The sequence below is a fragment of the Mesoplodon bidens genome (assembly GCF_964165515.1).
Source record: "Mesoplodon bidens genome assembly, chromosome: 17".
Taxonomy (NCBI): domain Eukaryota; kingdom Metazoa; phylum Chordata; class Mammalia; order Artiodactyla; family Ziphiidae; genus Mesoplodon; species Mesoplodon bidens.
In genome coordinates, this window is record NC_138174.1 from 4165827 (window position 1) to 4178562 (window position 12736).

General features: G+C 37.5%; 1 long non-coding RNA gene across 3 annotated transcripts in view; it reads right to left on the reverse strand.

Annotated features, from left to right (window-relative positions):
• Positions 1-1240: 1240 nt before the first annotated feature.
• LOC308605057 overlaps positions 1241-12736 on the reverse strand; it is a 51711-nt gene continuing 40215 nt past the window's right edge. For all 3 annotated transcript variants that reach the window (XR_014013589.1, XR_014013590.1, XR_014013591.1), the window contains one exon: positions 1241-1638. This is a non-coding gene — a long non-coding RNA (uncharacterized lncRNA). The remainder of the gene's footprint in view (positions 1639-12736) is intronic.

Genomic DNA, 12736 nt, shown 5'->3' on the forward strand with positions numbered 1-12736 from the left:
ACCATAAAATCCACCCTTAAGTGCATAATTCAATGCTTTTTAGAATGTTACAGAATTGTGCAACTACCACCACCATCCAAAGGAAGAACATTTGCGTCGCCTTCAAGAGAAGCGCTGAGCTCATTAGCAATCACTCCACATTCCATTCAACCCCACACCCCCAGCCCTAGGCAACCACTAATCTACTTTACATCTATAGATTTGCTTATAAATTTCCTGTGAATGGAATCATGTTGTATGTGGCCCCTTATGACTGGCTTTTTTTACTTAGCATAATGTTTTTCAGGTTCATCCATGTTGTGTGTAGTTCATTCTTATTACGGCTGAATAACATTCCACTGTATGGCTATACCACATTTTGTTTATCTATTTGTGAATAACTTTTTGAGATGTTTATTGGGCTTTTTCTCCCAGTGTTTCCTTGTTGCCTTATTTCCATTCAAACAGGTATCAGGCTTTTTAGTTCATTTGCTCAGAAGGGTCGCTTGGCAGCACAGAAAACAGAGGTAGTTTACAAGAATTCTTGGTCTTGACCTCTAAAAACTCACTAAGTAGAATAGGATTTGAGAAAGGGGGCTCTACCCTGGACTAGAGGAGGGATTTGAAAGACATCTCTTTGTTCCCTCAAAGTGCGCTGGGGAGACGATGTTCTCCGGGACAGGAATGTTAGACCGCAGGCGTGGGCATCTCAACCTCCCCGAAGGTTCCAGTGCCCCATACCTGGCACAGAACCCTCATCAAGTGGCCAAAAGAAACTGTGTGTCTTACTGGTGACCTGTGTGGGCAGATGACAGAAGGATGGAGGTGCCAGTGCTTTGCAGTGTCTGAAACCCTGGGAAGTCTGTACACACCTAAGGCAGAGCCACAAGAGTGATTGGGGTTGAATTTTCTACTAGCCCTAATGTAGGGGGGAATCAGAGCAAGATTAATGAGATATGGTAATTCTTGCACACCTGATTTTGAGGCCCAAGATTAGTCTATGCTACACTCATTATGTGAGTTCACTGAAATCAAGACTACAGTGCACATTCCATACACATCAAATATAACTCAAACATGACAAGACAGGACACTCTACTTAGAAAAATGTTTTATATGGTGCCTTGTACCCTTAATCTGTCAGTTTTCAAAAGATAGTTTGTCTGACCCCTTTCCAATTAACCAAGACAAACTTATTATGCAACGTAACATCCTTTACCTTTTTTCCCCAAAACAACTTGTACCAAAGTTTAAATTTTGGTAAAACATAATGCTTTTAATTTTATACTTTAGACTGAACTGACAAATTATCTCACAGCCACAGAAAAATAAATAAATTAGGTAAAACACTGAAGATAAATTAAGAAAAAGCCAATAGGTTTCCTCCATTATTTAAACCCAAGGATCGTGACTCAATCGATACATAAATAACAAACTGGCCAGTCACAGGAAGGGGTGTTGAGGAGTACTGGCTCACTGTAGCCATCTCAGGGAAGGACATAAAATGCGGGACACAGGGACCCAGATCTTACTCAGTGGTGGACGTGGAAAAAGCAGAAGTAAAAGTCCTCCGGGGTTTGCTTTTGGTAGTGTCGTAAGAACGGACTTGTTCTTCCTGAGAAATCACAGCATGGTCTACTTGAGAAAATGCGTGCCCACCTAAAAGAGCAAAGCACAGGGGGCTCTGTTAGAGGACTAATACGTACAAGTGAACATTCTGGTGACAGAAATCAAAACTCCCACCGGACTGGGATACAGTGGCCACGTCAGCCAGGCCAGTGACCGAGGCAGGTAGTCTGGAGAGGGCTTGGTGATGGAGCAATTTGCAAACCTGGCTGCATTAGAACCACTTAAGAAGCCTTTTCTACATCCTTCTTTCTGGGGCCACAATTGATCTGTGGGTGGCTGGACATTGGTGTGTGCTTTTTGAAGTCCTCCCAGGGATTCTGATGTGGTGCCAGGCCCTACATGAGAAACGTGTCCTGGAGGATGCAGCCTGGCTGAGGGGCCGGGTGGCTCATGCCTGTTTATATGGGGCTTGTCTGAGCAGCTGAAACAGTGGCCCAGGGTCCCTCGTTTCATTTTCCCACCACCATTCAAGAGGAGAGGCCCTAGAAAGGTCTGAGTCTTGAAACTGAACCTTACAACTAGAACCCAGAAAGGTAGTTTATGAAGCTGAAAACATGTTAGGGGACAACAGACAATATTAAACTTGGTAGAGAATCCATAATGCTGGAAATATTCCTGTTTTTAGATATAGCATTCTTGGGATGAATCAGTGAAACAAAAAATTCTGTTCTCATGGAGTTTACAGTCTAGCCATGAAGACAGATAATAAATAAGAATGCAATAAAAAGTTAATCATATAGCACCCAAGAGTGTGTTATGAACAAATAAAAAAGTAAACTGGAATCAGGGGTGAGGGTTGTGTAGCAAGAGGGTGGCTTCATTGAGAAGGTGACATTTGGGCAAAGGCTTGAAGGAAGTGAAGGGGGGAGCCCACAGATGTATGAGGGATTCGCTTTCTAGGCAGAGCTGCCAGCCAGTGCAAAGGCCCAGGGGCAAGAGTACTCCTGGTACAGTGTGAGGAGAGCACAAAGGCTGGAGTGGGATGAGGGAGGAGGGAGAAGAGTAGGAGATGACACCAGGAAAGTACGGCATCCAGATCAAGTCAGTCTTCTGGGCCACTGGCAGGCTTTTACGTTGAATGTGATGGATGGCCATTGCAGGGTTTGGGGCAGAAAACTGATGTGCTTATGCTGACATAATTTTAATGCATCACTTTGGTTGCTGTCTGAGGGGCAAGGATAGAAGCAGGAAACTCCTTAAGAGGTTTTTGAAGCAGTGTAGACATACGACAGTGGTTCAGACCACGTGCCAGCAGTGGTGTGGGTGAGTGGGAAGTGACCAGACTGAATATAATGAGATGGCAGAGCCAATGCAATGGAAAGGAGGAATTAAGAACGACTCCAAGGGGCTTCCCTGGTGGCGCAGTGGTTAAGAATCCTCCTGCCAATGCAGGGGACACAGGTTCAATCCCTGGTCCGGGAAGATCCCACATGCTGCAGAGCAACAAAGCCCGTGCACCACAACTACTGAGCCTGCGCTCTAGAGCCCGCAAGCCACAACGACTGAGCCTGCGTACCACAACTACTGAAGCCCACGCGCCTAGAGCCCGTGCTCTGCAACAAGAGAAGCCATCGCAATGAAGAGTAGCCCCTGCTCGCTGCGACTAGAGAAAGCCCACACACAGCAACCAAGACCCAACAAAAAATAAATAAATAAATAAAATAATAATAATAAATAAATAAAACTGTACTGGATGGCCCAGCCTGTGCATTAATGCAATAAAAATAAATGAGGAAGAAGCATACCTCTCTATCCACAGACAACATGGTTGTATATAGAGAAAATCCTAATAAAGAACAAAATAGCTACGAGAATGATTAGTGAATTTAGCAAGTCACAAGTTATAAGGTAATTATAAAAATTGTACTTCAAAACAGTAACAGTAACTTCCCTGGCGGTCCAGTGGTTAAGACTCCCTGCTTCTACTGCAGCGCTCGTGGGTTAGATTCAAGAGCACGCACGTCACGTGGCAAGGCCAAATAAATAAAAAAAATTTTTAAATGGTAACGATGAAAAATTGGGAAAGGAAAATTTTAAATACCATCATTGGGACTTCCCTGGCAGTCCAGTGGTTAAGACTGAGTGCTTACACTGCAGGGGGTGCGCGTTCAATCCCTGGTCGGGGAACTAAGATCCCACGTGCCACACGGCGTGGCCAAAAAATAAATTTAAAAAATTTTTAAAGAAATACCATTACTGAATTTTAAAATACCATTCAAAACTTCAATATTGACAGATAAATTTGGCAAGAGATGTAAAAAGACTGTATATCAGAAACTACAAAACATTCTTGAGAGAAATTAAGGAAACCTAAATAATTGGAGAAATATATTATATTCATGGACTGGAAGACTGGATAATGCTAAAATGTCAATTCTCCAATGCTCTTCAAATTAATCTACAATTAAGTACAACCCCAACCCAAATCCCAGCATTTTTATTAGAATTTGAACAGCTGATTTAAAATTTTATATTAAAATTCAAAGGAACTAGAATAGCCAAAACTTTTTCAGAGAGGTTAGACTACATGGTGAAAGATTTAAAAATGAAGTACAGTAATCAAAACAATATGGTCTATAGATGAGATCAATGAGACAGAATAGAGATTCTAGATATAAACCCATAAATATAACTTCAATGGATTTTTTTTTTTTTTACAAAGTTGCCAAGGTAATTCTATGGGAAAAGCATAATCTTTTCAACAAAAAATATTGGAACTGGACATCCATACGCAAAAAATGAATGTTAACCTGTACAACGCACCATAAACAAAAATGAACTCAAAGTAGATCAGAAAACTAAACACAAAACTTAAAAAGAGAACTTTTAAAAGAAAATAGCATTAAGTCTTTGTAACCTTGGATAAGCAAAGATTTCTTAGGAGAAAAAGAAAAGTACCGATCATAAAAACAATTTTTTTTGTTGGCTGCACTGTGTGGCATGTGGGATCTTAGTTCCCTGACCAGGGGTTTAACCTGTGCCCCTGCAGGGCAAGCACGCAGTCTTAACCACGGGACTTCCAGGGAAGTCCCCACAGATCATAAAAATTTTTGGTAAGTTGGACTTAAAATTTAAAACTTCCAACTTAAATAATATTAAGAAAGTTATAGTGAAGCCACAAATTAGGGGGAAAAAATTACAATTCACACATGACAAAGGACTTTTATCCAGAAAGAACTCTTGCAATTCCATAAGAACAATTCAATTAAAAAATACCAAGTGTTTGAAAATAAACTTCCTCAAAGAAGGTATACATATGGCAAACAACCACACAAAGAGAGAGTCTGTGTCATTAGTCATCAGAAAAATGCAAAATAAAATCACAAAGAGATAGTATATAATATCTTAGTGAGGTCATAAACAATAAGTGATATACCATAAAACTTTTGGGCTGAACTTATTCATATTAAACTTCTAATTTAAGATTATTTGATAAGAAACAGTTAATTATATTATACATTTAAATTTACAGTCCCTGATTTACATATATCCAAATTGTAAATGGCCTCCCCATGATTTGGCTTCTTTGGCACCAAAATCTTTCCAAGACCTTTCTGTGAGGAATCTCCTGCCCAGATCTTGACTCTCCCCTATGCCCCATCCCCCATCCCACCTTCCCACCTTCCTGCCTTCCTGCCCTGAGAGCCTTTACTAGCACAGCTACTGGAGATACTCAGCTGCAGTTTGCACCTGACCACCTCATTCTCTGAGAGCCCGAAGAGGCTAAAAAGCAATGGTCTCTGAGTGGGTCAGTGACACAATTATAATTAAGAGGGAGAAAGGCATCCCAAATTCCAAATAATTTTTAAATGGACTTTTAGAATATAATATTTTCACTAGCTGTCAATCACCAGAAATATAATTAATACTATAGAACATAAGGCATGTTAAAATCTTTTTTTGTTTTTTTTTGTTTGTTTTTTTTGCTGTACGCAGGCCTCTCACTGTTGTGGCCTCTCCCATTGCGGAGCGCAGGCTCAGCGGCCATGGCTCACGGGCCCAGCCGCTCCGCGGCATGTGGGATCTTCCCAGACTGGGGCACGAACCCGCGTCCCCTGCATTGTCAGGCGGACTCCCAACCACTGCGCCACCAGGGAAGCCCAAAATCTTTTTTTAAATACATACATTTTTTAAATACTGAAGATCATCATTCTTTGCCTGTTTCTCCTTTTCTTTAGCACTTGTACTAGAGCCAATTCCCAAACTTGTCTGCACACTGGAATCTTCAGAAGAACTTCATAAACTACTTACTGATGCCTGTAACATAACCACAGTGATTGTGGTTCAGTTGGTTTGGGGTGTGGCCCAGGCTTTGGAATTTAAAAAATCTCTTGGTGATTCTAGTGTACAGACAAGTTTGGAAACACTAGTAGAAAATGATATGGAGATGATGATCCTATGCAACTCTCTTATTTTCAGGGTCTTACAGTAATAGGTTTCATGTGATGCAAGTTGAAACACAGGAGAGACCACCACGTAGACTATGTACACCTGGTCAGTTAGGGTTGGCATTCAGGCTGGATTTACAAAGTAGGAGCCTGGAAACCCAGGTCCTCACGTCATATAACTTCATGGTGATGAGTGATATTTTGTGTTTATGTTGTTTGCTTGCCTATTATGTACAAAGCATCTTTAAATTAAATTTAAACATGTATTATTAGTGCCAAAACAGCACACCAGGTGATGTGGATAAAGAATTCAGTCCTATAAACTTTTAAGGAAATTTGCAAAGAGCATTTTATCAATTAGTTCTCCTTCCCACCCAGGAAGCACAAATAATCAATAATTGTTTATTCCTTATAGAGAATCTGAGGGTGTTTTCTGGGTGTGTGTTGAAGGAAGACTGAAATATTTTAAATATTTTTTAAAGAAATTTTTTAATCTTAAGGAAAAATTAAAAATGAATATTTTTATAAAGAATTAGCTGACTGAACGCTTGTCATTTAATGATAACTTCTGCAAAATAATAAAATTGTGGTACTTCTGGTTCTGGATTTGGACCCATTCTCACCACAACCGTTTATATTCCTTTATATATTTTGAAGATAATCTATGATTCCCAAATATATTCTACTTACTGTATATTGAGCCTTCTTTTCTCTGGACTACTGGGTATATTACAAAGTTGTCTTCATTACCTTTTTTTAAAAATGTGTGTGTTAATCATTCTCATGCTTTATTTTATAATTTTGGCAAATAGGTATGTATCCCAAAACAATATATATGCTTATTATAACTTCTACAAAACTGACATAAAACTGTATGCAGTGGATGGGACACCTGGTCACTCCACAGGTATTATCAGGTATATTAACTTTGCCAGTATAGTGGCATTAGATGTCTTCTCATTGCCTGATTACTGAGATGTTGTGTATCTTTCTTATATTTTTTGCCATTTATATTTCATTAACTTTCAAAAACAGCTTTATTGAGATATAATTTACATATCATACAATCCACACATTTAAAATGTACAATTCAATGGCTTTTAGTATTTTGACAGAGTTGTGTTAACTATCACCATAATCAATTTTAGAACACTTTCACTACCCTCAAAAAGAAACCCTGGACCCCTTAGGTGTCCCCTCCCAATCCCTTCATTCTCCCAGCCCTAGGCACCACTAATCTACTTTCTATTCCTATATATTTGTCTGTTCTGGACATTTTATATAAATGGACTCACACAATATGTGCTCCTTGTGACTGGATTCTCATACTTAGTATAATGTTTTCAAGATGTGTCACTGTTGTAGCACAATCAGTACTTTATTTCTTTCTATTAACAAACACTATTCCATTATATGGATGTAGCACATTTTATTTACCCATTCATTGATTAATGAGCACTTGGGCTACTATGAATAATGCTGCTATGAACACTGGTTTACAAGTTTTTGTGTGGACATGGATTTTCATTTCCCTTGGACATATACCTAGGAGTGGGATTCCTGGATCATATGGTAACTCTATACTTAACCATTAAAGGAAATGCCAGACTGTTTCCCAAAGCAGCTGCACCATGTTACATTCCTGTCGTCAGTGTATGAGGGTTCCAATTTCCCCGCTTCCTTGTCAATGCTTGTTGATATCTGTCATTTTGATTTTAGCCATCTTAATGGGTGTGAAGTAGTATCTCGTTGTGGTTTTAATTTGCTTTTGTTTAAATATTAATGATGTTGAGCATATGTTTATTAGTTATTTGTATATCTTTTTGGAGAAATGTCTATTAAAATCCTTTGCACATTTTAAAAAATTGGGTCATAGTCTTTCTTTGTTGAGGTATAAATGTTCTCTATATACTCTGGATACAAATCCTTTGTTATACATAACTTGCAAATGTTTTGCTCCATTCTGTGGGTTGTATTCAATATTTTCACTTTCTTGATGGTATCTTTTTTTTTTTTTTTTTTTTTTTGCGGTACGCGGGCCTCTCACTGCTGTGGCCTCTCCCGTTGCGGAGCACAGGCTCCGGACGCACAGGCTCAGCGGCCATGGCTCACGGGCCCAGCCGCTCCACAGCATGTGGGATCCTCCCGGACCGGGGCACGAACCCATGTCCCCTGCATCGGCAGGCGGACTCTCAACCACGGCGCCACCAGGGAAGCCCTCTTGATGGTATCTTTTGATGCACAAAAGTTTTTTATTTTGATGAAGTAAAATTTAGTTATTTATTATTGTGTTGCTTCTATTTTTGGTGTTGTATCCAAGAAGTCTTTGCCTAACCCAGGTCATAAAATGTTAATGCAGTACTTTCTTCTAAGAGGTTTATTTGCTCTTACATTTAGTTCTGTGATCCATTTTGACTTCATCTGTGAGTTTGATGCGAGGTAGGAGCCCAAATTCACTCTTTTGCAAATGGATATACAGTTGTCTCAGAAGCATTTGTTGAAAAGACTGTTCTTCCCTGCCTCCCAGTTAATGGCATTGGCACCCTTGTAAATATCAATTGATCATAAATTTGAAGGCTTCTTTCTCAATTTTATTCATTTAGCTATGTATTTCTATCTTTATGCCAGTACCACTGTCTTAGTTACTGTAGCTATGCAGTAAGTTTTGAAATCAAGAAGTGTGAGTCTTCCAACTTGTTCTTCTTTGACAAGGTTTTGGCTATTCTGGGTCCCTTGCATTTCCATATCAATTTTAGAATCAGCTTGTACATCTCTGCAAAGAAGTCAGCTGGGACTTAGAGAAGAATTGCATTGGACCTTTAAACAGAGAAGAATTGCATTGGACCTTTAAACTGATTTGAAGAGTATTGCCAGTTTAACAATATTGTCTTCTAATTCATAAACATGGGATGTCTTTACATTCACTTAATCCTTCTTTAATTTCTTTCAACAATGAATTGTAATTTTCAAAGTATGAATTTTACACTTCTTTTGTTAAATTTAGTCATACGTATTTTATTCATTTTGATGCAATTGTAAGTTGAGTTGTTTTCTTAATCTCACCTTCAGTTTTCTTATTTTTATTTTATAGAAATAAAATAGATTTTTGTGTATACTGATCTTGTATCCTGACACTTTACTTAATTTATTTATTAGTTCGAATGGTTTTTAGTAGATTCACTAGTGTATATATATATATATATATATATATATTTATAAAATGTCATATGCAAAGAGAGATCATTTTACTTCTTCCTTTCTAACCTGTATGACAATTATTGTATTTTCTTGCCCAGTTGTACTAGCTAGAATTTCCAGCACAATGATGAATAGAAATGTTAGAAATAATATCTTTGTCTTGTTCTTGATTTTAGGGGGAGAGCATTCAGTCTTTCACCACTAAGCATAATGTTAACTATGGGTTTTTTGTAGGTGTCCTTGATCAGGTTGAGGAAGCTCCATTTTATTTCTAGTTTGTTGAGAATTTTTATCACAAAGGAGTATTGGCTTTTGTCAAATTCTTTTACTGAATCTACTGAGATGGTCATGTCATTTCTGTCCTTTACTCTATTGCTATGATGTATTACATCAGTCTATTTTAGGACGTTAAGCCAACCTTGCATTCTTGGGATAAATCCCACTTGGTTATTGTTTATAATCCTTTTATGTATTGCTAAATTTGGCATATTGATATTTTGTTTAAGATTTTGCATCTATATTGTTTTATTAAGTTGCTTTTAAAATCAGTTATGAAAAGACAGAAGACAAAGTATGCATTTACACTGTCATGTATAAATACATCATTTCCTCTACCAGTGCTCTTTGTGGTTTTGGTGGACTCAAATTTTTGTCTGGGTTTACTTGCTTTTAACCTGAAGAACTTCCTTTAGTATCTCTTATAAAGGTGTGTATTCTAGCATCAAATTCTCTCATTTTTCTGTTTATCTGGTAATATCTTTATTTTGCCTTCATTTTTGAAAGATTATTTTGCTGAGCTAAGATTCTTGGCTGATAGGTGTTTTCTTTTTTTTTCTTTCGGCATTTGTGTCACCCCACTATATTCTGGCCTCCATCTTTTCCAAAAAGAAATCATCTGTTATTCTCATTGGAGTTCCTTTGTATGGATGAGTCATTTTTCTTTCCTTTCAATATTTTTCCATCATTTTTGGCTTTCAACATTTTTGCTTCAGTGTGTCTGGGTGTGAATCTCTTAGTATTTATCTCACTTGGAGTTAATTGGGTTTCTTGGATGTGTGGATGAATGTTTTTCAGCTAATTTGACACTTTTCAGCTATTATTTCCTTGATTTTTTTCCTACTTCACTGTTTTTCTCCTCTAGTTCTGGTACTCTCATTGTGCTTATGTTGGTGTGTTTAAAGGCTTCTCACATTCTCTGAGGCTCTGTTAAATTTTCTTCACTCTATTTTTTTCTCTGGTCTTCAAATTATGTATTCTCTATTGATCTAACTTCAAGTTTGCTACCCTTTTTTCTTCCAGTTCAAATCTACTGTTGAGCCTAACACATTTTTTGCTTTGGTACTTTTTAACTCCAGGATTTTCATTTGGTTCTTTATTATAATTCCTATCTCTTTATTGATAATCTCTATTTGATGTGCAATTGCCTTCATACCTTCAAGCATGGTTTCTTTTAGTTCTTTGGACATATTTTTAACAGCTACTTCAAACTCTTTGTTAAATCTGACATCTGGGCCCTCTCACAGGCAGTTTCTGTTGCCTGCTTTTTTCTCCTGTGTATGGGTCACATAGTTCTGTTTCTTTGCATGTTTCATTTTTCTCTTTTTTCTGTAGTTAAAAACTATACATTTTATATAATATATTATAGCTGCTCTGAATACTGTTTCCTCTCCTCCTCCTTTAAGGCTTGTACTTATTGTTGAAGCACGTTTATTTGTTTCATGATTTGGCTAGGCTTTTTTAGTGAAATCTATTTCCCCCATAGTATGAAACCTCAGTGTTGCTCCTTGGAAAGTGCAGCCTTGAGCAAGCACACAGCTGCCTTGATTTTAGTGGGACTCTCTTTTTTAAAAATTATTATTATTTATTTATTTATTTTTGGTTGTGCTGGGTCTTCGTAGCTGCGTGCAGGCTTTCTCTAGTTGTGGCAAGCAGGGGCTACTCTTCGTTGCAGTGTGTGGGCTTCTCATTGTGGTGGCTTCTCTTGTTGTGGAGCAGGGACTCTAGGGTGCACAGGCTTCAGTAGTTTCAGCATGTGGGCTCAGTAGTTGCAGTATGAGGGCTCTAGAGCATGCGGGCTCAGTAGTTGTGGCACACAGGCTTAGTTGCTCCGCGGCATGTGGGATCTTCCCGGACCAGGGATCAAACCCATGTCCCCTGCATTGGCAGGCAGACTCTTAACCACTGTTGTTGGACTTGTATTACAGTTTAAGTTGAAGCATGCAGTTTGAGAAATGAAAACAATACATAAAGTAGACATAAATTTCAAACTAACAGAATCTATGACCCATTAGAACTGTTGTGCTTTCTATCACAAAGCACATAGTTTCTCAAATATTTATTAAAAATTAACAATAAAAGCACTAATTCACAATTTATACATGTCAGAGGCAAAGAGAATGGTCTCTGAAGGCCATCTGTTAAATGTTCAAACTACACTCTGTTATTTAGATTATACTATTAGATTTAGGTGAATACATATCTAAATATATTTTTAATCCTATTTTCGTTCTTCAGTTCTTTCTGTAGAGACACACACAGAAACACTGACACACACACCCCACATTGCGAATAACATGTTCTTTGCTGAATATTTGAAACAATTAAGCTATTACCATGTTCCAGCATTTTTGTGGGCAATCAGAAGAGAATGAAGGAATGGACCAAAGCATTTATACATTGAATCCAAAGCACCTAAAAGAAGACAAAGCAAGAAAGTCAAGATAGTACCCTGGTCTAAATCTAAAAATATGTGACATTATAAAGTATATTTGCTGGGTGAAACACAGTTGCAAAGCTAAAATGTCTTCCTGGAGACTGAAAATTTCTATTTCTTTATTCTCCTCTTAAAAGAAGTGACTGTGAAATTACAGTATGATATTATTTGAAAAACAAATCTATTAAATATAAATGTGTAGATCTCAAAGATAGTATATTTATTATAAAAACATATAAAAACTTAAATTATCCAGCAGAAGAGAACCAGAAGGAATTTTTTTAAAGAAATAATAAAAATACTTTCAGTCTTTAAATTATAGTACTTTAAATATAATTTAATACCATATTTTACATGATACACTCTGTACCTTTACATTTACACCCTGGTTCTGGTTGAAATAATTTTTAATACCCCATATACAGGCATACCTCAGAGATACTGCAGGTTTGGTTCCAGACCACCACAATAAAGCAAATATTGCAATAAAGTGGGCACATGAATTTTTTAGTTTCCCAGTACATATAAAAGTTAAGTTTACACTATACTGTAGTCTATTAAGTGTACAATAGCATTATGTCTAAAAAAAACAATGTACACACATTAATTAAAATGCTAACCATCATCTGACAATGCAGGCTTGACACAAACCTTCAATTTGTAAGAAACATACTATCTACAAAGTGCAATAAAACAAGGTATGCCTGAACAACTTTCTTAAAGGAAATCTCAATATAAAATCTATGGGATCAATCAAACAAGGGTGCACATCAGTTAGGAAATGATAGAACAATAACAAGTCTTTGTTCATTCAATTCTAAATATACCA